Genomic DNA, 24,989 nt, shown 5'->3' with positions numbered 1-24,989 from the left:
CCAGCCCCCTTCCGCCCACACAAAGGACGAAAATCTGTGGCAGGCACAATTTTAAAGATACGATAAAACTGAAAACGCAGTATCGTAGAAATTGCCCATATCTACCAGATTGCCGAATCTGAATCAGATCGGATCATACTTGTAGCCAGAATGAAGAAATTCATTTTCAGTTGCTTCCTCTGCCTCCTCCTGCCAAAGACACGCTACTGATTCTCTTTCTCGCTCGCACACTCTGCCGCGTTCAGTGCGCGAGCAACCCCTAGCGGAGGAGATGTAGAATCTATATGATACTTGTATAATCTACATGTTAGATGTATAATATACATAATATATGTAGATGTAGATAACAGATGTAGAAAAAAAATGTAAATGTAAATTTTTTTATTCTAAAATTCTAAAAAATCATATGCTCAAAAATGTATATGCTGACTGAGTACGGGTATAAGTAGAGTCGCGTCCACAGAAGCGACTCGCACTTTCCTTTGGTGTGTAGTGTACCAGTGTACCAAGCGGTAAAATGTGATTTTGGGAGGGTTGGTCAAACCAAAGATTCTATACCACAACAAGATGCGTAACGAGGAAGAAAAAAATGTATGACAGCAGCACAATTTTTAAAGAATAAGTTAGTTTTTTAATAGATTTGGTTAAAGTAAAAAAAGCAGTACAAAAAAAAAATAAAAATAAATTAATTTGCACTGAGTGAGGCTTGAACTCGCTTATCTTCGCTTTGAAGTCAGCCACTTAGTACGCTTAGCCAAGGACTTAGAAGACATATAGTCGTCAATATGTCAGCTTGACTCCTTTGTTGCGACAGAACATACGAAAAAACGCACTCACACAACCAAGCGCTCAAACACGGACAACACAACGCACACATAGAAAAATCGAAAATCCACATCGAAAATCCAAGCTAAAAATTTCGAGTGCTTTTCAGCAGTATGGTCGTTACGCATCTTGTTGTGTTATAGAATCTTTGGTCAAACCATTTTATTTTAGTTATACCCAAAATAATTTTATTTAAATAATACCCTAAATGACGAAATAAAATATAGATTGGGTAAGGTTAGGCGGTTGTCGGGATCGCCAGGAACCCGACATACTTCGGTCGGGTTTCCTTTTCCCTTGGGAGGCACTATGTCAGCAGTTATCTCATCCAGATGCCCTTATAAAGTTTACGATTTTTCTGGGACTTCTTGTAGACATGTCTGAAATGTCATTTATGAAAGGCGAGTCCAAGTGTTGTAGCCTTGTTCTACTGCGAGCCGGACAGGAGCAGAAAGGTGTTCCACCGCTCCTCCCTCGTCATCATCTCTACAACTACGACAGAACTCGTTCTAAGGGGCACGCATCCTGTTTGCATGGGTGACTATTAGCCAATGTTCTGTGAGGGAGCGTATGACTGAGCTGCACCTTTTCTGCTGAAATCGCAGAGCTCAGCGATGCGCTTCTTTGTGATACTAGGTCATGTTTGCCGAGTTATGGGAAATTGTGGCACTGTTTATTATGTGCTTACAAGTGGCCATTGGCATACGAATGTGCTCCTTATCTTGGAGAAGAGGGATTTTAATACCAGTTCTGTCCAGCTCATCTGCTATGCAGTTGCCTTCAATGTCTTGGTGGCCCGGGAGCCATATTAGGCTGATAACAAACTAATGAGCCATCTTGTGAAGAGATTTTCGAACGTTTGCAACGGTAGCCAAGCTAGTGGCAACTTCATGAAGGCAACTCAAAGCTTCCTTTATTGCTATGACTTCCGCTTGGAAGATACTGCAGTGATCAGGAAGCCTGAAAGAGTGTGAAAGAGTATGTTTAGCTGTCCGGAGTAGATTCCCCCTCCCCATCCTGTCTAGTTTCGAGCTATCTGTGAAGATTTGTATGGCTCCGTCTGGGCCAGGTGGTCCCTCGAGCCAGTTTCTTCTGTGAGGGATAAATATTTTAAAAGGGGTATCTGTGTACTCCCTCGGAACGCAGTAGTCCGTTTTGCCTGCTCCTTGCCTGCTAGGTCAAGACTCTGAAGGCATAATATAGCGTTTAGCGCATAATTTGAGGTGGTGCGGACGGCTCAACTGATGCATAGGGACGCAGTTCGCTGTACCTTTCGCAGTTGTTTGGTGATGGTCCTGACTCCGTAGAATAATATTGGTCTAACTATTGCTAGATATATCCATTGGACTATGCTTGGGTTCATGCCCCATTTCAAGGCAATGGCCTTTTTGCAAGTGTAGAGGGCTATCATGGCCTTCTTCACTCTATCTTTGATATTCAGGTTCCAGCTAAGCTTCTTATCAATTACCAACCCTAAGTTACTGGCATTGTCGCTGAAGGAGAGCCTGCATCCGTTTAGTATTGGGGGGTTGAGAGGCGGCACTTTGTATTTGGTTGTGAACACGTAAGTTCCATTTTCGAGGGATTGACTCCCAGTCCGAGTGACTTTGTTGTTAAAAACTCCCTCGATGTCGAGGAAAGTTATTAAGGAGTATTCTTTGACTTTTGGGATTTCTCCACCGTCGAGATTAAAATCTATTCTTTAAATGTGTAGAAAAAAAAATCTGTGTGTAAGCGGCTTTCTCCGCAACGCATGCTCCAAATTGAATGCTGTTTTTTTTTTAATGATAGCCAGAGAATGTGGCATGGTTTGCACAAACAAATTTGTACTTTTCTATAAATAGGTTCCTCACGAATTAAAAATGCATCAAGCAAATCTTAAATTTGTTCCAAAAGTGTGTTTGAACGCCTATTACATTTCATTTCATTTCTTCGCAACGCGTACTCCAAATTTCATGCTGTTTTTTTTAAATTATAGCCACATAATGTGGCATGGCTTGCACAAACAAATCTTTACTTTTCTATAAATAGGATTCTCGAAAATTCTGTGTCATTCTGTAGAACAGAACATTTTATGATATTATTTGTTTTTATACCTATTTGTATGAAAAATTGTTTTCTCAAAAAAATTTGTGTAAGTAAATTTTTTGCTTTTGATTACACTAGTCAAGACGAGAATTAGGCTGTGGCCCAAAATGACATTTACTTATAGATTTCGGGGTTTACAAATTTTGAACGAATTAATGTTTTTTTTATGGTGTAGTTTTTTTTTAAGAATTTTGTTTGGTTACGCAGCCAAATAATCAGTAGATCATAGTCAGTGGTGAAGCAGTAGATTAAATATCTATTATTGCTCACCATTTTTACAGCCCACTGCTTAACTTTGTCATCTACATACATATGTACATATTCATGATCCCGCACGGCAGCAGCCTATGCAGCCGTTCTCTCGCGTCTTCAACTCACACCTTTCTTTCTATCGCCTTTCGCTATCACTCTCTCGATCTGTCGCTCTCTCGCTCGCATTAGGGCACGGGCAATTCGTCCCGCCTGCCCTTTGATTTAGTCTTGATCTTGCTATCCCTGCACATCGTCTTGGAATCGAGCTATTCAATCCGACACCGTCTTGAACCGACCCCCGCGTCTTCAATCTGACCCCGTCTTGAATCCAGATCCTTTCGACTCTGTATCGCTTATTTACTTCACCACAATAAACTGTGAATATATATATTGAACAATCATCGCCTTTTTAATAAAATCGCAATACAACGCTACTGAAGAAGCTCAGTAGCTCAACAAATTTTTTAAAATCTGGTATTTTTTGCATGGTTTTTTTCAGAGGTAGTGCTTCTATTTTTCACATGACTTAACTATCTTATATCTGGTTACATAGAACTTTGCAGTTCTGAAAAGCTGACAAATGCAGCTATAAATCCGACCCAGACCCTTTGTATCTGCAGCTGGTTTTAAAAAACCATGAAAAGAATACTAGATTTTAAAAATTCTTAAAAAAAAAAATGACACCATAAAAAAAAATAAAGCACTACAAAAATTTTTAAGTCCCGAAATCTATCAGAAAAAGTCATTTTGGTTAACAGCCTGAATTTATTAATGCATTTAGTAAGCAGCGAAGCGCGCGGGTCTGCTAGAAAAATATAAAACACGAAATTTTATTTTCGACTTTTCGTGAGTTTTAAAAGTCAACATTTTGCAAAAATACAAAAATGATGAAATTTTAACTTGTGAGCATAATATTTCCCAGGCGCTAAGACATAGCTACTAAGTTTTTGGGTGCAATTTATTTATCAGCTTTTGATAATTGCAAAATGAAATACAAGCAGATGTAAGAGACTTAAGAGCCCGTTAAACCGCTTCTAACTCGACAACGGCTGGACCGATATTCATGGTATTTGAAAAACCGAACAAATAGTTTAAAAGTGCCTGTTTGTTGGAAAGGTCGAGAAATTGTGTAGAAAGTGTTAGATAAATTTGTGATTTGTGTGTTTTGTGTATCATCATCATTTATATGTGTATACAGATTAATATAGATGCCGAAGACGAAGTAAATCAAATCTTTCCCAACGGATCCGCAATGCAATTAGGATACGGAACAGTGCGAATCAATTAACTGATGAAGAACGACAATTTCGCCGTGCTTCTCAAATACAAGAGCAAATAGAGGCAGTCCGTGAAACGGCTAGGTTAGAAAGAAAAAATCGTTGAGCTAATCGCACATATCAACAACGAGATAGTATTCGAACTGCAAGAAGAACAAAAAAAATTAAAGTGTTGATTTGAATCGAGCAGCGTTTCTATACGATTACACAATTGACTACAGCTCGCCTCCTTTCGTTTGCATTGGTCCAACGGAAGAAGTTTGCGTGCATTGTGGGGCATTGAAGTTCGCTGGAGAAACGCCTGGATTGTGCTGCCTTAATGGCAAAGTGAAATTGCCATTATTGGTTCCGCCACCAGAGTCATTGCATTCCTTGCTTTGGGGCGAAACACCAGAATCACGATATTTTATAGTATATATATTCTTGATCAGCATCAATAGCCGAGTCGATATAGCTATGTCTGTCTGTCCGTCTGTCTGTCTGTCTGTCTGTCTGTCTGTCTGTCTGTCTGTCTCGATGAGCGCCTAGATCTCAGAGACTATAAGAGCTAGGGCAACCAAATTTGGTTTCCAGACTCATGTGATATCCCACTGCTACAAGTGTATTTCAAAATTTCGCCCCGCCCCCTTCCGCCCACACAAAGGACGAAAATCTGTGGCAGGCACATTTTTAAAGATACTATAAAACTATAGTAGAGAATGTCGTAGAGAATGCCCATATCTACCAGATTGCCAAATCTGAACTAGATCGGATCATAATTATAGCCAGAATGAAGAAATTAATTTTCTGTTGCTTCCCCTGCCCCCTCCCGTCGACGACAACGCAATTCATTTTCCTTCTCGCTCGCACACTCTGCCGCTTTCAGTGCGCGAGCAACCCCTAGCGGAGGAGATGTAGAATCTAAATGGTACATGTAGAATATACATGTAAGATGTAGAATATACACAGTATATGTAGATGTAGATAACAGATGTAGCAAAAAAATGTAAAATGTCAAATTTTTTTTTTTTTTTTTAATTCTAAATAATTATTTGCTCCAAAATGTAAATGCTGACTGAGTACGGGTATAAGTAGAGTCGCGTCCCCAGAAGCGACTCACACGTTCCTTCTCGTTTTTTTTGACACGGATAAGCATTTACACTCGCTAATACCATGTAGTCAGTGGCGTAACTAAGTTTATCTATTTATAAGAGAAAATTAAAATAAATAAATAAACTATAAATTAAGTAATGCCTTTGTAAGCAGTGCGACAAAATAAATTACTCAATAGAGAAACTTGGGCCGAGTATCCATTTTCTGCGCCATGCACACGAAATGTTTGTTGTTTTTGGGTCATGGGACTGAGTCTCCTAAGTCGACCAGCAATACGCCTCGTGACAAGACATGCAAGTTGTTTTTGTATTCTTGAGAGTTATCTTTGGTAGCATTCTCTTGTGCACTCGAATCGAGTATCAATTGGCTGCGTAATGCACACTTTTTGCCCAGCAGTCTATACACATCTGCAGCCTATATTATTATTGCATTTTTGGACCCAAAAGTGATCAGCAGCCACGTCCACGGGTATTCTCTTATTACAATTGTCATAAAATACGAAGAGTCATGTGGTCGCTGGTAGAAAGGACGTGCCAATAATATCGTCGTATATTTTTAAGATGTGGAATGTATTTGACAGTAATCTCTGTAAATTTTAGATACATGGGCTCTCTATGAACCGTACATTATCAAGAGTTTACGTGCGAATATATTTGACGGTTAGCCTAGGATTTAACAAATGTAATTTCAAAGTTGTATTTTTGCCCATACAAAATGAGAACAATCATTTAACCGTAATCTTAATAGGTATGGTGTGGTCTCTGAGGTTAGCGTTTAGGAAAAAGTAAAGCTAAACAAATTTAAGTGACTAAATCACTGTGTTGTATTTGTCATGTCAAAATAGAAAATTCACCTATGTACATACATATATTCCATTATAGTGGTACAAACGAGATGTCAGAGTACGAAAGCTGACGGATAAAAACCAGGTTGTGGCACTGTGACACTTTAGCGCTTCTAAGTTTGTTACATTTGGAAATGGAAACTTTGGTTTATAAAAATAGATACATATGTATATATACGAGTCTGCAAGTACTGGGATATATTCATTATTGAAGGTAAAGAAGTTTAGCATGAACATAAGAATCTGAGAACAACTAAAAGTATCTAAACAACACATTTGCATAAGTATGTACATAGCGTCGGTAAACAAAACTTAACAGACATCATACATCTCACTCTTTTAAGAGATGCTGAAAATATAAATGTAATCTGAAGAAAATCATATTTATAAAATCGCATTTTTAAATTTATTATTGATTTATTAAACTGCACCTGGATTTGGTTTCCGGGTTAACTTATCCTAGAATAAGGGCGGGTCTTTTCGAAATATGTATGTAAGATCGAAGCACCAATAAAGGTATGATAGTAAACACAACTATTCTAACTCTGATTTAATTATTGCGATATCCACAAGATTAACGCAATTCCAATGATAATTCATGTAAATAAAACATATTTTGTATTCAAGGAAGTTATCCTTTGTTGTAAGTAACAAACAATCGAAAAACTGATATAGTACGATATTTTTTTAGCGACTAATATATAACCTTTTCACACTGGCGAACATCCCTGTGGGGATGGTCCGTAACGTTTTGCCGTTCCAAAAATTTCCCAGATATTCCACCATCCATCTGGGATGTTACTAATAGCCCATTCCCACATGCCATCATCCATTACTGGGATAGTCCGTAATAACCCCATCAGATCTCACAAAGCACGCAAAAAATAAAAAATATCAAATATCAGCTGCAGGTGGTTTTATTTCGATGTGACATCCATCTAACATAAAAATTAAGTAATGAAATTAATTTACATATATGTATATACATATATTATGGATGATTTTATTGCATTATTACCAATTGCACCAGGCACTGAGGAAACCCAATTTCTTCAAATGCTTGGACCCACTCGTCAATTTTCTCTGAAGTGAGATAGTTTTTGGACATGTATTCCTCTGAGAATTCGTTGATGAAATCTCTGCAAAACTCTTGCAGGATATTGCAGACGCTGTTGGCTGACACTCCGAAAAACACTCTTTTCAGAAGAAGATCCCAAAGTATAAAAAGATATGGCGATACGCTTCTCCAGAGGAATTGCAGCTCGGCAGTTTGTGTCCTTCTTCCGTAGCACTTCCAAGCGAGTAACCAACAGAGAAAAGCAGGATCTCTTCATCCTAAAACTTTCCTTAAAAAACGCCACGTTGTTTTCGGGTACATCCTTCTCCCAAAATGTACCGAACCGCTTCTGAAAAACATAACATATATATTTGTACTTTAAACATTGGTTGCATTTATTAGAAGCACTCACAAATGACCACAACCTTCCGGGCTTCAGTGTTTTCAAAACAGATATCCATTCTATTATATCCTCCTCGTCAAAGTTATCTTCATCATCATCGTCCATGTCCAACAACATGATTAGCTTGTGCAAGAATATTTTTTGCTGCTGAATCACATTCACGACCATTGAAATGTTATTTATATTCATTTTAATTAAAGTAAACAAATTTTCACCTCACGCAATTGTGAGCAACAGCTGTTTCTCATGGATGGTGGATGGTGGATGGTGTAATGTGAATCGGTGTTTCACATATTTCAAAAATTCCCACCGTTCCTCCAGGATGGACTCAGTGTGCAGAGAGTATAAGGTTTTGCCGCTCCGAAAATTTGCCAGTTATTACACCATCCAAATGGGATTTTCCTAATTCGATAATTGTCATATGCAACCATAAATATTTGACATTCACAACAAAAAAATCGGAATTCACTACGAAAATGTAAACAATGACGGACAGGAAAATGGTTAAACAACAACAAAACATCTGATATGTCAGAATTGTCTTAGGCACAAAAACTCGGCTTGTGGACTGTCCTCTGGGAATTCTTTTATGAATGTTCTGCATAACTCATGCTGTATATTGCACACGCTGTTGGCTGACAGCCTTCCGACTATTCTTTACTCAGAAAAAGAGCCTAAAGTAGACAGTGCTATGGCTATACAAAACTTTCCTTAGAAAACGCCTCGTTGTTTTCGGGTACATCTTTCTCCTAAATTGTCCCAAACCGCTTCTCAAAAAACATAGAATATATAATTGTATTTAAAACATTGATTGAATTTAGTAGAAGCAGTCAAAAATTCCCACGCTTCAGTTTTTTTGTTGACCACATTATTATCATCATCCATGTCCAGCAACATAATTTGATTGTGCAAGAATATACTTTGGTGCTGAATCAAATTCACAACCATGGGAATATTATTAATATTCATATAAATTTTAAAAGAAAACAATTTTCCGCCGCACCAAATTGTGTGCATCAGCTATTTTTCAAGGATGTGGATGGTGTCAGTGTGAATCGCTGTTTCAGATCTTTCAAATATTCCCACCGTTCCTCCGGGTGGCCTCAGTGTGCAGAGCCTATAATATATTTTTTGTGAAGGCAAATGCAAATGCAAATGCAAATTGCTATTTACTCATCTGCTTTTAAATCATCGTTTTTTGGTGCTCACCGTTCTCGCGCATCATCCGTTGGATCGCATATCGCTCTCTGGAATGCGGGCCTGGTGCACTTACTCCTGCTCTCACCATCACAGGATTTAGCCTGCATTCTTGTTTTCTTCGTCTACTCTCTCTGTGTCCTTTAGTTTGTGACTTAATTCGAGTTCATCGTTAGGTTTTGTCGTTTCGCTGGACCGTTTGACCGTGTATATTAGGATGGCAAAAAATTTTTTCAAAATTTTTTTTTTAAGGGGATACACCCATATTCTGTTCTTTGTTGGTAAATAAAATTACACCATTTTTTTTTTTAGTTTGTTTTAAAGCTTAGGGGTGGCTACCACAAAAAGAAAATTAAAAATTTCTTTATGTATAAATATTTTTTTTTATACCCGTACCCAAAGTTTTAAGGTATATTAGATTTTTGGTATATATTCTTGATCAATCGAGTCGATATACCCACTGACCGTCTTGATGATCACCTAGTTCCCAGACACTATAAGAGCTAAGGCAAGCAAATTTTGTTTTCAGTGTTATCACACTGAAACAATTTTGTTTCAAAATTTTGCACCGCCCTCCTTGCGCCTGCACAAAGGACAAAAATCTGTGTCATCCAACATTTGTAAGATACGAGAAAGATACGCAGCATTGTAGAAAATGACCATATCTACCAGATTGTCGAATTTGGATCAGATCGAATCATTATTATAGCCAAAATAAAGAAATGCATTTTCAGTTGCTTCCCCCCACCATCTCCAGCACGGGATCACGCTATTCATTCTCTTTCTCGTTTGCACACACTCTGCCTTGGGCAATGCACGAAGCGACTCACACGTTCCTTCTCGTTTGTGTTCCATTAGTTCATAGAACTATATTTTTGACAGTCTCTGGTTGGCAAAGCCAAACTCAGCAATCTTCATTGCACAATTGTGAATATCATATTTTCTGGTTACGATGATATTTAACAACTATACTTCGAGCTCAGTTGACATTAGATTATGCCTAACGTCAAACTTAAAATTTTAAGTTTTCTCGGCAGTTTAATGTTTTTTCCTTTCCTTTTCTTGCCATTTCAATTCATTTTTCGAAAACTCTTGTCAAATCTCTAGTAGAACAGCTAACTTTTTAATTTTAGTGATGGTTATGGTTGATGGTTAACAAACTTTCGAGTACTTATGTATGCGGATGATATTAGACTCTGTGTCCAGTATAAGGACATTTCATTTCACTTTCGCTTGCAATCCGATCTCAATAGCTTTGTCATGGTGTTGCGTTTAAGTGTAACATATTAACACTTAAATGCCTCGAAATGCAAATTAATGACATTTCATCGCTCCAGCCCCTTTTTGGCTCATTATAGCCTCTGCGGTGGTTCTCTTGAGACAATTACCTTGGTTGATGATCTTGGTGATAAACTATACTCAAATTTAAAGTTTTCTGAACACATTTCTACCATGGTAAATAAGGCCATGGGCGTGCTTGGGTTTATAAAGAGGTGGTCAAAGGAATTTGACGACCCCTATATAACGAAGACTCTCTATATCTCGCTTGTTCGTCCGATTTTAGAGTACGGCTCTTGTGTGTGGTGCCCCAGTACAAAGTACACCAGGAGCATATAGAATCAGTCCAGAAAATCATTCTTTCTCTGCGTGGCATAAACTTCAAGATCCCTATTATATCTTATAGAAACTGTATTCCTTTGTTTCTTCTACTTTTTAGATCAAATTATTCCTTGCATGAACCGTTTAGGGTCTTATGCTCGGACTATAATTCCCTCTTCCTTATAATATCCACCACTAATTCCCTTCCTCTTCTTAAATCGTTAAAGCTAACATACTCTTCCCGTAATTATAACTATTTTTTAGCTATCTTTGCATGTTTAGCACGTTTAGTTATGTTTAGCTCTAATTTTACTCGAATATTAGCCTAACCCCTGCATGTTCGCGATCGGTTCGGTAACACGCGTCACCCGTCAAGCGGCAGCGCTTCTGGGTCGGTAGGGCGGGAGGAGGGGATGCGTTTCTGCATGAGTTCCGCGCGTAACAGCCTCTGTCTTGGTGTCGCATGGGCTACTTGATGGTGCAGTCATTTTATATCAACGTCCAGACTTATCATTTAAAGGTGTTAAATTCAAGATAAATTATATAAATTATAAATCCTTGTCCTTCCCAAGGACTGTCATAAAAGAGCACACACCTAAAATATAGCAGAATGGTTGAAATATTTTAGAGTGGGATGTATTCCTTGATCAGATTAAATTTAGCATTCCCGTGCCGAAACCCACTGTTGTCTAAATCACAGCATCTGGATGCTAACTCTGATCCTGTATCGTACGGATTCACATTCATCCTCAATAATATCCAAAAGACTTTCTCTGTTCTTTGTTAGACGACCTGAATTCGTTGTCCTTGGTAATTCTATGATATTGTTTAAGGATATGTTGGATTAAAAACAAGGGTACAATGTCAATAACGAGTTACTCCGTTTAGTAGTGGTTTGGGAAAACTCTCAAACGCAACTCCTTTCTCGGCATTGAAAACCAGAGTTTTGAGATAATTATAGCTCTTTACGTAATTTCCATTTGTCTCTACATCTGTCCCCCTCACACTCGCTACTGCAGAGGAACAAGCTCGTCTTACGCTCCCTTTCTCTCGCTCCTTTAATCCTCTCTGAACGAGTCCCTCAGCACACAATCGCTCTTAAACACCTTGGTTGACATAGAATAGACTGACGACAATAAGAACTGCAACTCGACCAAGGAGCTGAGACATACGAAAAAAAGAGAAGTACAAAGGAAACAGTGATAAACTGAGAACAATCACGTAGGGGATTCGACAGACAAAAATACACTGGAAATATTATATTTATATTATTTTATACTAGCTGTATCCGGCCACGTTTCACTGTGGCCCATTGTGGTTGCATGGATGAGAAGTGAGTCGAATAATACGTTCAACATAAATTTGCTTTTGATTATACAAGTCAACACTGCAATTAGGCTGTGGCCCAAAATAACTTTTTCTTATAGATTTTTAACGAATTATGGTTATTTTTATAGTGTAGTTTTTTTTTCAAGAATTGTTTAAAATCTGGTATTTATTTAATGGTTTTTTTCAGAGGTAGTGCTTCTATATTTCACATAACTTAAGTATCTTATATCTGGTTGCAGTTCTGAAAAGCTGACAAATGCAAATATAAATCCGACCCAGACCCTTTGTATCTGCAGCTTAACGCCTGAAAAGTTGACCGTTTATCCATAGATTTTAATGAGCAAAATCTTAAACGACGCCTAATTAATGCGTCTATCTAAAACCATCTAAACCGACTGAATTTTTTTTGATTTATGTAAAACTTTCCATACAAAAATAAATCAAACGTTTGGCAGCCCTGAAGCCTACTTTATACAACAATACTAAAATTTTCCGAGTATTCTTAAATTTTATATTTTTCCGCGCAATTTTCTTAATTTTTTCTTTCATAAAAACCTTCTTCTGACAGTAGCCATAACAACAAAAAAAGAATTAGCGAAATCGGTCCAGCCGTTCACGCGTGATGCCGGGACCAAGGGAAATAGGGATTCATTGTTACATATATAGATTATATTATATCATAACGACACGGCCATCCTGACAATTACACGTCCTCGAGTAGCCATTCAGAAATATAAAATATATTTCAACGCGGTACAGTTTAGATTTTCCCATAAAACAATTATTTTTCTCGGATACGCTTGCTGACATTCTCTTTAATCGCAATTTAAATAATTTCAACAATATCTTCGGTAAATTGTCATCCTTTCACTCTTAGTCCCAACTGGACTCATCGTCTCACCTGTACCGATCACACTAGTTCCGACTGGAGTCATCGCCTCACCAAGACAGAACACACATAATCCCTCCTGGACTCGTCGTCTCACCAAGACGGTACACAATAATTCCTTTCGGGACTCGTCGTGTAATCAAGACGGTACACATTCATTCCTTCCTGGACTCATCGCGTCACCAAGACGGAATACGATGAGTCTCACCTGGACTCTTCGTCCCGGCTCACACTCAGTCACGGGACACACTCAGTCCCAACTGGACTCTTACGCAAATTTATCTCTTCTCCAGTGATATCTAATTCATTCGGTATGCGACCCTCTGTAATTTTTCGTACATAATTATGACAATACTTGTACATTCGACTATTATGGAAAGATTTCAACACATACCGATCCCCATCAAGAGTCTCTAATATAATAAATGGACCTCAAAACTTTGCATCTAACATTGTCTGATGCCTTTCGCTTTTAAAACATAGTGACCCACCTTATGTCTCATCACAGCAGCATAACTGTTTTCAAACCTAAACTTTTTATAAACAGCTATTTATTTATTTATTGAAGACTAGCAACTATCTGCTAACATAAATTATGATTAAAATTAAAGGAAAAGAAGGGGATATAGGAAATAATTAAAAATTGTAAGAACAGGTATATCTTACTGGCTATGATTTTAAGGGATAATTCAGGGGATAGGGTATGATAAAGATTATTATAATTAGAGCATAAGATTCGAAAAGGGTCTTGTTGAGCGTAATTAGACCTACAGAAGGGTAAACGAAACGGACGAAAGGTACGGGTATGTCTAAGGGGAACAGAAAAGTCAAGCAGGCCAAGAAGTGCTTCTGAGTCAACAAGCCCAACTAGGAGCTTGTGTACAAACATAACGCCGTTACAAATTCTGCGATGGCGTAAAGAAGGGAGGTCTAAAAGTTGTAGCCTCGATTGATAAGGTGACAAGATTCTATCCGAGTCCCAGTTAAAATTACGCAAGGCAAAAATTAAAAATTGTTTTTGGACCGACTCGAGAATGGACTGTTGCTCATTGTACTGTGGACTCCACACACAAGAACAATATTCCAGAATCGGACGAACTAAGGAGACGTACAGTGTTTTGGTGACATACGGGTCATCAAACTCCTTGGACCAACGCTTTATAAACGCTAGAACACCCTTAGCTTTATTTACAGTTGCAGCTATATGGCTATTAAAACACAGTCTATGATCGAAAAGAACTCCAAGGTCATTAGAACCCGAAATTCGTTCGAGGGCATAAATTCCTAGAGCGCACGAGACAATGTATGGAGCGCGACGGTAAAAAGTCATAAGTTTGCATTTAGAAAGGTTCAGAAAGAGGAGATTTGTTGAACACCAAATTTGAAACTCGTTTAGGTTGAGTTGAAAGCGTTTATGCAGGTACCAATCAGAGTAGGAGAGATGGATTTTAACATCGTCAGCGTACATTAGTGTAGAGGAGTATGTTATAACTTGAGGAAGGTCATTCACAAATAAAATAAGCAGAAGTGGACCTAAATGACTACCTTGTGGTACACCAGATGTAACATTAACGACATTCGACAACACATTAGTAAACAAAACACGTTGTGTGCGGCTAGAAAGATATGACGAAATCCAGTTTAGAAGATTAGTGGGGAAACCAATTAAAGAAAGCTTGTGAATGATCACGGAGTCTAAAGCCTTGCTAAAATCCGTGAAAATTACGTCTGTTTGCAGTGAGCTTTGAAATCATCGGTTAATTGCAGAAGAGAACTCGAGAAGGTTTGTCAATGTTGATCGATGTTTAAAAAAACCGTGTTGCGATGGAGATATCAGACTACTGCATAGGTTTTGCAATTGCCTGGTAATAAGGTACTCAAGCAGCTTTGGAATGGCGGAAAGCTTAGCAATACCTCGGTAGTTCTCAATGTGAGATCTTGAACCCTTTTTGTGAAGCGAATTGATATACGATTCGTTCCAAATCACTGGAAGACAGGACCGTTCCAATGATAGGTTGAAAAGATATGTTAACGGTTTGCATAAGGACTAGGCAAAGTGTTTTAAAATACAACTTGGTACCTTGTCTGGACCCGCCGAGAATGATATGTCAATCGTTGACAAACCTTCTAGAACATCACTTTCCTCAAAGAAAGGCAGAAAAATGCTGTTGGCATAAGGTAAATGGTAGGGATACGGAGTAGATGCATTGTAGATATGTGACGAGTACGTTGATTGGAAGAAGGTTTCAAATAAATTTGCTACCAGCAGCAGAAGATTCAGATTTGTTTTGATAATGGAGAGATGGAGGAAATGCATTGGACTTACGTTCACTACGAAAATTTTTACTACATCGGGAAAGGTATTGATTATAACAAAGACTATTAACAGTGAGGAATTGAGAACGAGCGGAGGAATATTGGGCGAAGACAATCATAGATCCAGTATTCTGATACTTTTTATAGAGCCTAGTTTTTCTATTATTTAAATAAGACAAATTCTTGGAGAACCAAGGAGGTTTTGATGACAGGAACATATATATTAAGGGCGTCGTTAATAGTGTCATAGAACGATTTGACTGTTTCGTCAATGTTCGGGAACACGTGGAGAAAAGACCAGTCAATGTGCGAGAGGTGAAGATTTAGCTCAGCAAAATTATTTTTCCGAAAACACTGTATGCGGCTGGGTGGATCTGGATCGGACACAGTCAAGGGATATGGCTAAAGTTGGATGGTAGGGGTCTTCAGGAAGTGATACTGGCTTACTCTGGAGACCGTACCAAGAGCAGCATCACAAACAAACATGAGGTCAAGTAGTCCGTCCCTACTATTTCTTATGGAATTAATTTGAACAAGGGAGACATCGGTAAGCCCGTCAATAAAATCGTTGTGGTAATTTATAGCAACAGGTTAGACTCATCACTAGGCAGCCAAGAAAGAAGTGGTAAGTTAAAATCACCCATGACAGTAATATGATAGTTGCAATTGTCTGAATTGCAGAAAGGTGATAAGAGTAAACCTCAGCATCTGATTTGGGAGGAATGTAATAGCAAGTCAAATAGATAGATACCGACCCAATACGAACTTTGACTGCAATGAATTCAATGCCTATTCAATATCTATTATTGTTGAATGGGAATAGCTCAGATGAGAAATCCATTGAGAACCCCACCACAGGTATATCTTACTGGCTATAATTTTAAGGGATTCAGGGGATAGGGTAAGATAAAGATTATTATAATTAGAGCATAAGATTCGAAAAGGGTCGTGTTGAGCGTAATTAGACCTACAGAAGGGTAAACGAAACGGACGAAAGGTACGGGTATGTCTAAGGGGAACAGAAAAGTCAAGCAGGCCAAGAAGTGCTTCTGAGTCAACAAGCCCAACTAGGAGCTTGTGTACAAACATAACGCCGTTACAAATTCTGCGATGGCGTAAAGAAGGGAGGTCTAAAAGTTGTAGCCTCGATTGATAAGGTGACAAGATTCTATCCGAGTCCCAGTTAAAATTACGCAAGGCAAAAATTAAAAATTGTTTTTGGACCGACTCGAGAATGGACTGTTGCTCCTTGTACTGTGGACTCCACACACAAGAACAATATTCCAGAATCGGACGAAATTTGGTAACAATTATATCACTGAGCGAGGCGTTAAGTCTAATGCAAACATGTTGTTTAAAATCCTCTGTTATAGCCTCCGATATAAGACGGGAGACAACACCGGAGCGACTGATGGCGGATTGACTAACGGCTAGGTATGATCGCTCGGAGTAGCAAAGAATTCCGATGTAAGTCGGTGTGAAGCAGGCGTTCCAATTCCAATAGGTCGCAAGAGGTTGTTGTTATCGGTATGGGGGATTTTCCGTCAAGGAGATTCAGTCAAGATTTTGAGGCCACGAAATTGTGATTCCAAGGTCAGAAATTTCTCGTTGAGAGCAATAAATTGCTTCGGGACATCCTGAAAACCAGTGCAGTCGCATTTCAGCCTCAATCTCCCGGCAAGCCAAACATGTCAGACCCATACGTCCTGAGATGAGGTCGTGTAGCCGTCCAATAGCCAACAGCTGAGAAATGAATCGCCGACTATGCGGCCACTGAATTCGCTTTTCTTTGCATTGCAGACAACAGCAATTTTAGACAGCACTTAAATCACTGTGCCCGAAGACGATCCAGAGAAGTGACGAAAAAAAGCGTTGAAGCTTACGAAAGCAGAGAGTCCGAGAGAGTAATTCAAGAAGAATGCAAGCGAAATCAAGATAGAGTGAGAGCGTGAGATCTTGCACTCGTGCTCTCCAGAGCGTGTGTTCTTAAAGTGCTTCTAAACGATGCAGGGGCTGCAGGCAGCATGTGTACATGTGACGTATACGATCACATTTCACGCATACAACCAAACATGCTGCATAAAATATTAAACTGATTTAGATATTTGCGCTATGCGAAGCGAAGCTGCTTCCGAAGTGCTGCAGCATGTGAACAAAGCGTGCAGCCTCACAGACATAAAATCTTCTCGTGCAGCCACTGCATCGTTTAGAAGCACCTTAAAGCAACATTCGTTCGTTCTCTTTCGTAGTGACCAGACGTGTTTTTGTTTTGCGCTCCGCATTTTCCTTTTGTTTAACTTAAACAGCCGGTGTTTTTTATCTATAATTTAACTCTCTTACTAACATACATTAAAATCATTCTTTTACCGCGGGTGCATGCCTGTTAATTGTGTAAAAACACAACTTATTTAATAAATTTTGTGCGTCGGTTAGTCGTGTGTTTGTGTTGTTGCTTTTCGTAAGTACGCCCTCTCATTACATTTAGCCGCTCTTTGTCGTAGTTATTGCCTTCTATCACTCTCTCTATCACCTAACTCTCAATAACTGTTCTTTCGCTCTCGCTCTTGTAACCTTTTGTGCAGTAACGCTCTCACTTATAAGCTGTTGCTGCAACCACTCACCTCTCTCTCTTTTTTTCCGATTTCGCTTTAAGCATTGCTCTAAGCATTTGCTCTGCACAGTGGTCTGATTGCTATTTGTTTTGAACTTTTTTTTTCCCGAAGTAAAAAAAAAATAAAAGACATAAATATGGAATTTTCTGTCGTCTGTGCCAAAAAAACCAGCAAGAAGCAGATCACCCATGACCAGCCCAATATCCCCTGCTGGCTTTGCGAAAGCGTAGTGCACGCAAAATGTGTAGGGATCTCGGGCCGTGTAGGAGACGCCATTTCCCAAAACAACGGCCTACATTATAGTTGTGAGGAATGCCGTGCTGTGGAAAACGACATGCGTTCGTTCATGAGGCAGACGCGGAGTGGCTTCAAAGAGCTGATCGTGGGCTTTAAACAGCAGTACGATCGGCTCTTGGCCATGAACACTCAGTTCAGCAGTTTACAGCTGCTGGCTGAGGCTCCGAGGCGCAAGAAGTCTACTCCGCGGGACTTGCAAGTGCCGACTGCCTCATGTCCGCCGGCATCCGAAAAACTTACTCCGACCACTCCCTTAGTGCAGCAGTTGATTACGTTTGCTACTCAAAGGGCAACGATCGCTGCTGGTGATGCAGATTCGGGAGCCGAATGCGTCACTTCGGAGAGTATGCAGTTAGAAATGTCTGTAGAGTCCGTGTCCATCGAGTCCGCACCCAACCCCTTAACTATCCCCTCAGTTTTGCTCCCACCAGCTAATAGATGTCCAGGACCACCGGATACTGCCATCACAGGTACTAGGCCTGTGGTGCCAAAACCACTGGTGGGAGTCCCACCAAAGCGACAAGTTTTTGTCTCGCGGCTAGCCCCTGACCTCACATCCAATGATGTGACCGCTTTTATACAAAGCAAAATAAAAGCCGTCGGCTTAAAGGTGGAAAAATTTAACTTTTCTTACGCCAGGGAGATATCTTCCTTCAAGATAAGCGTCTCCCCAACTCAATTTGAAACCATTTGTTCCGCCAAGTTTTGGCCAGAGCATTTGGTGGTTAAAGAGTTTAAGGCTAAGAAAAAGAATAGGCCCCCCATTACTCTTCCTAGCATTCAGACCAGTGCTCCATCTCTATCCTCATCTTCCACCTCTACTTCCACCCATCCAAAAAACTAACTTCCTCTCTTGTAGTTACCTACCAGAATGCTAGAGGCTTGCGTAGTAAGCTCAGCACTCTTTTCCTTGAGAGTCTCGCATTCGCATCCCACGTTATTGTGTTCACCGAGACCTGGTTAAAGCCGGACATCCTTAGTTCCGAAGTTTTGGCAATTTTTAGAAATGACCGTTCGTCTCGACGTGGAGGTGGGGTCCTTATTGCAGTGGACTCAAATTTCACGTCGGAACATTTCATGGTCCAGGTTCAACAAGACCTGGAATTCCTGTGCGTAAAACTGATTCTCCCAGGCTTTTCCATTTTCATTACTTGCTCGTATATTCCACCTTCCTCGGATATCTTAATATACGAGCATCACCTGACCGCTTTAAAAACTGTTTCTTCCTCGCTATCAGATAAAGACCATATGATAGTTCTTGGTGATTTTAATTTGCCAGGTGCTGTTTGGTCTTCGGTAAACGAGTCTAATAACCTTGTGCCCATGTCACGACATGACTTTATCGACGGCTTGCTAGACCTATCCCTGTCTCAAGTCAACCATGTGAAAAATTCCTTGGGTCGATTGCTTGATCTGTGCTTTGTCTCGGATCCGACCATAGCGTTGTTAACCCGAGCCCTTCCGCTCAGTATACCTGAAGACTCCTACCATCCTACATTCGAAGTGTCAGTCGATATTGGCCCTACTGTATTGGATCGAATGAGTAGGCTATCCGAACGTGTCCGCTGCTTTCGTAAAGCCGAGTTTACGAAGCTTAATAACCTTATTAGGGATTTTGATTGGTCCGCTCTGTACTTGTGCACTGACGTTATGAAAGGCACACACATTTTTTACAATGTACTTGACACATTTTTTGATTCTTGTGTCCCACTTTCTTGTCCGGTTAGATCTGGAAAGCCTCCTTGGTTTACCAAGGAGTTATCCAGTCTAAAAAATTTAAAATCAAGACTTTATAAAAAATTTCGAGAAGTTGGTTCTCCCTCTTCTCTTTCTCACTATGTAATAGCTCGGTCAAATTTCTCCGTTCTTAACGCTCAATGCTATAAGAACTACCTATCTCGATGCAGGATACGATTTTCACAGGACCCTAAACAGTTTTACAGCTTCGTAAATAGTAAGCGTAGAACGTCCGTACATCCATCCTCGTTATCTTTTCTCAATATGTCAGCAAACAATGATCAGGCAATTGCCGATCTTTTTGCCAAATTTTTCCAAACAACCTATTCTCATGAAAGCTACTCTGGTCAGCCGTATCCATACAGTTTACCAAGGTCGAATGGCATCTTCAGCCCCTTGTTAAATGAAAGCTCACTGCTTCATGATCTTCGACTAGTTAAGCCGGTGTTTTCACCAGGTCCCGACGGAGTTACCGGCTGTGTACTCAGGTACTGTTCCGACGCTCTGTGTGGACCCTTGCTTAAACTATTCACCCTATCCATTAACTCTTCATGCTTCCCCCCCATCTGGAAGGAATCTTTTATTATTCCGCTCCATAAGAAAGGTAGCAAGTCTGATGCAAATAATTATAGGGGTATATCTAAGTTATCCGCTATTCCTAAAATGTTTGAAAAAATTTTAACTCCGCACTTGCAACATCTCTGCAAATCACTTATATCTCCGTCCCAGCACGGATTTATAAGGCGACGATCAACAACCACAAATTTATTAGAGTTTACCTCTTTTATCATTAAAGGCTTTCAAAGTAACTTGCAGACGGATGTCATTTACACTGATTTTAGTAAAGCATTTGATTCTGTAAACCATTCCCTTTTAGCACAAAAACTTGACCTTTTAGGGTTTCCGCCTAATCTTTTGAGATGGATTTCTAGCTACCTTTGTTCTAGGTCTCAAAGAGTCCTCTTCAAAAACTCCTTCTCTTCACCTGTTAAGGTTACTTCTGGAGTACCACAGGGCAGCCATCTAGGCCCCCTACTATTCACACTCTTTATTAATGATCTGCCTTCAGTATTAACAAACTCTCGAGTACTCATGTATGCGGATGATGTTAAACTTTGTGTCCAGTATAAGGACATTTCATTTCACTCTCGCTTGCAATCCGATCTCAATAACTTTCAATCATGGTGTTGTGCAAATATGTTACACCTAAATGCCTCGAAATGCAAAGTAATGACATTTCATCGCTCCAGCCCCCTATTGGCTCCTTATAGCCTCTGCGGTGGTTCTCTTGAGAGAATTACCTTGGTTGATGATCTTGGTGTTAAATTAGACCCAAAGTTGAAGTTTTCTGAACACATTTCTACCATGGTAAATAAGGCCATGGGTGTGCTTGGGTTTATAAAGAGGTGGTCAAAGGAATTTGACGACCCCTATATAACGAAGACTCTCTATATCTCGCTTGTTCGTCCGATTTTAGAATACGGCTCTTGTGTATGGTGCCCCCAGTACAAAGTACACCAGGACCGTATAGAATCAGTCCAGAAAAACTTTTTACTTTTTGCTCTGCGTGGCCTTAACTGGGATGCAGGTGTGAGACTGCCATCTTATCCTCGTAGATTGCTTTTAATAAACCTTCCAACCTTAGTTAGTCGTAGAAAAATGCTGGGTGTGATTTTTATGCACAACCTGATCAAGGGTGATGTAGATAGCCCTGACTTGTTGAGCCGCATAAACTTTACGATTCCTATTAGATCTACTAGAAACTTCATTCCTCTTTTCCTTCCGCTTTGTAGATCGAATTATTCCTTGCACGAACCATTTAGGGTACTTTGCTCGGACTTCAATTCCTTTTACCACATAATATCAACTACTAATTCCCTTCCTCTTCTTAAATCACTAATACTAACATACCTTTCCCGTAATTAGTTATATTTTTTAGCTATCTTTGCATGCTTAGCTCTTTGAGTTGTGTTTAGCTCTAATTTTCCTCGAATTTTAGTCTAACACCTATCTTTCCTGCATGCTCGCGATCGGTTCGGTAACACGCGTCGCGCGTCATGCGGCAGCGCCCCTCGGTCGGTTGGGCGGGAGGAGGGCTGCGTTTCTGCCTGGGTTCCGCGCGTAACAGGCTTCGGCTTGGTGTCGCATGGGCCACTTGATGGTGCAGTCATTGCATATCAACGTCCAGACAAGTAGAAAGCAACAGATGAAGCGCACCAACGCTGAGCACAGAGAGTGATCCAAAGCGTATTTAATAAAATCACTAACAAATTGCTTGCGCAAGTCTGTTTCACGTTTTGAATATTAAATTTATATTAGCTCAACTCAAACACAGATAAAACTAACCCGACATCATTTTTCCGCTTCGAACCAAACCAACCTATTTTGATAGATTTGGGGTTGTAAACATGCTTGGTAATAATTTTTTTTTTTTTTTCTATTTCAGAACTATTTTTTGAAGAATTTTTTAGAAAACTTATGTATCTTACATCTGGTTTTAATGAACTGTGCCATTCTAAAAAGCTAACAAATACATATATAAAGTAGACCTAAATACTTTATAGCTTAAGTTTAAAGTCTGGAAAATATTAAGCTTTCAAATGAAAAAATTATTTTTTTGTTTTTATTATGTACGTTTATTGTAACAATTATTACAGTAAAGTACAATTACTTAACGTACTGTTATTTTTGATTAGAAACTTTTGTTGAGGGTCAAGGACAATTTCTATTTAAAATTTACTATTTTAAGTTAAATGTGGGACCAACGGACGAAAACAGAGATTGTGCAACAATAATTTATATGTTCCTGGTGGCCAAGTCGGACGAATGGAGGTGGTTTAACCTTCACCTGGATCTGCTCCTTACCAATCTTCTAGCGAGGACGTTCGGGTGGCTCCTTAGTTTGGTCAAGTATCTTGTGGCTTGTTCGTTAATAATGTCACCGACTGAGGGGACTCCAAGGTCTTTGGTGATGTCTCTATTACGGACATACCATTCAGCACCATAGATTTTTCGGAGGGTCTTGTTCTGAGACACCCTGATCTTGTCCAGACTCGTTTTCACTGCGATACCATAGACTTGGATGCCATACCTCCATGCAGGCGGCAGGATTACCTATATATGCGGATCTTGTTGGTCTTGTTAGGCTTAAGAAGCCAGTAGAGTTTTCTAGCCTTGCTTTCCAAGGCGCTTCTGACCATCCTTGTATGGCTGGCAAAGGTCAGGCGGGTGTCCAGCGTGATTTCCAGGTACTTATGTTCCTTCCGCTGATCCAACAGCTCGCCATGAAAGGCACCCCAGGGCACGTTCCTTTCCTAAGCGTGTGTGTCACTACCACACACTTAGAAGGGTTCTTCTCAAACATTTAAAGGTACCGCTGGAGGTTGTCCGTGGCGGCATTTAAGACGAGAAGGAACGTGCGAGTCGCTTCTGGTGACGCGACTCTACTTATACCCGTACTCAGTCAGTATCTACATTTTTGAGCTTATAATTTTTTAGAATTTTAAAATTAAAAAAAATTTTAATTTGCTCCTCCCCTTGCCAGGATTTTTTCTCTAAACGCTTTTAGGAGCGTGTCAGCTGTTGCCTGTCTGGCTGGTGTGACCTCTACCCATTTTGAGAATTTATCGATGAATACTATCATTACCGTGTTGCCATGCGATGTTCTCGGTAAAGGGCCTACAAAATCTACGCATGTCGTCTCCCACAGTGCGTTAGCATTTTTCCGGCTGCTGCTTGTTGTGATACTTTGTACATCTGGCAACTCTCGCACGCTCGTAAAAATCTTGTCACATCTTTACTTAAGCCTGGCCAGAAATATCGTTGTCGTATTCGATGTTTTGTTCGTTTGATACCTAGATGTCCGGCCGTTGCATTCGAATGATTCTCTTTTAATACTCTGCTCCGATCTTGTTTTGCCACACACAACTTCCATGGCTGGTCGTCCTCGTCTGTTTGGCTCGGTATATGTCTGTATAACCGTTCGTGCTTGATCACGTAGTCGGGCGTTTCTTTCGGTGTTGTTGTTACCTGTTTCATTTAGTTTGATACCATGCGCAATCTACTACTCTAGATACTCTCAGTTCCTCGCGTGGTAAGCGGGATAGTCCGTCCGCTACTGCGTTAAATTTTCCTTTTCGGTATCTGATTTCGAAGGTGAATGGCTGTAGTCCCAACGCCCATCGTGTTACTCTTCCGGATGGACTTTCGATGGAATTAAGCCATTTTAGTGCTAGGTGGTCAGTGACTACTATAAACTTGTATCCCTCTAGATACATTTTCACTTTGTGGATGCTCCAGTAGATCGCGAGACATTCCTTTTCGGTAGCTGAGTATCTTGTTTCCTCACTCTTTAGTTTCGACTTGCATACGCAATCACGTGTTTCCCATCTGCATCTTCTTGGGTTAATACTGCTCCGATTCCGCAGTCGCTTGCGTCGGTCTGTAGGATGAACTGTTTGCTAAAATCTGGGCATGCTAGGACTGGTGCTTCAGTCAGACATAGTTTTAGCTCGTTGAAAGCGAGCTGTCGTGTCTCATCCCAGACAAATTTTTGCCCTTTTTTCAGTAAGTCCAGTAGTATTATTGCTCGTTCGGTAAAGTTTGGCACAAATCTTCTATACCATGATGCTAGACCAACGAAGCTATGTAATTGCTTTAGGGTTGTTGGTGCTGCCAATTCTTTGACCGCCGCTACTTTGTCTGGGTCTGTATGTATTCTCTCTTCGCTTACCATATGTCCTAGGTATTTAAGTTTCTTTTGAAAGAAATGGCATTTTGCCGCGTTTATGCGTAGATTCGCTTTCCTTAGCCGTTCTAAGACCTCTTGCAGTGGCATCGGGTACGCGTCTTTCTCGTTCAGTAGCCTGTAGTCAACACAGAGTCTTTAGTCTTTAGTTCGTCAATTTCCCTATTAATAATCTCCATTTGTGCTGGGTTTCTTTGGTAATAGCGTTACTTAATTGGTCTATACTCCTTTAAGTATAATCTATCTGTTGCTATATTACATACTCCTTTTAATGTCTCGAATTCCTGCACTTCTTTCGAGATCCAAGCCTTTACTTCGTCGTCGATCGGCTCCGGCTGCGTTGAACCTGCTTTTTCCCCCGTTGAGCTTGGGTATGCTTCCCCGCTGATCATTACTGTGGCTTCTCCACATGTGATTATTGCTCCCGC

At 40.0% G+C, this 24,989-nt stretch overlaps 1 protein-coding gene across 3 annotated transcripts in view; it reads right to left on the bottom strand.

Moving 5' to 3' along the window:
* LOC111074873 (unconventional myosin-VIIa) overlaps positions 1-7,052 on the bottom strand; it is a 348,050-nt gene extending 340,998 nt beyond the window's left edge. For 2 of the 3 annotated variants that reach the window (XM_041594221.1, XM_041594222.1), the window contains exon 1: positions 6,810-7,052. The gene's annotated coding sequence lies outside the window, so the exon portion shown is untranslated. The remainder of the gene's footprint in view (positions 1-6,809) is intronic. The other variant, XM_041594218.1, reaches the window with a different exon arrangement.
* Between the last annotated feature and the right edge of the window lie 17,937 nt (positions 7,053-24,989).

This window comes from Drosophila obscura, unplaced genomic scaffold, assembly GCF_018151105.1.
Source record: "Drosophila obscura isolate BZ-5 IFL unplaced genomic scaffold, ASM1815110v1 contig_216, whole genome shotgun sequence".
NCBI classification, from domain to species: Eukaryota; Metazoa; Arthropoda; class Insecta; order Diptera; family Drosophilidae; genus Drosophila; species Drosophila obscura.
This window is presented reverse-complemented; position numbering and strand designations above follow the sequence as displayed.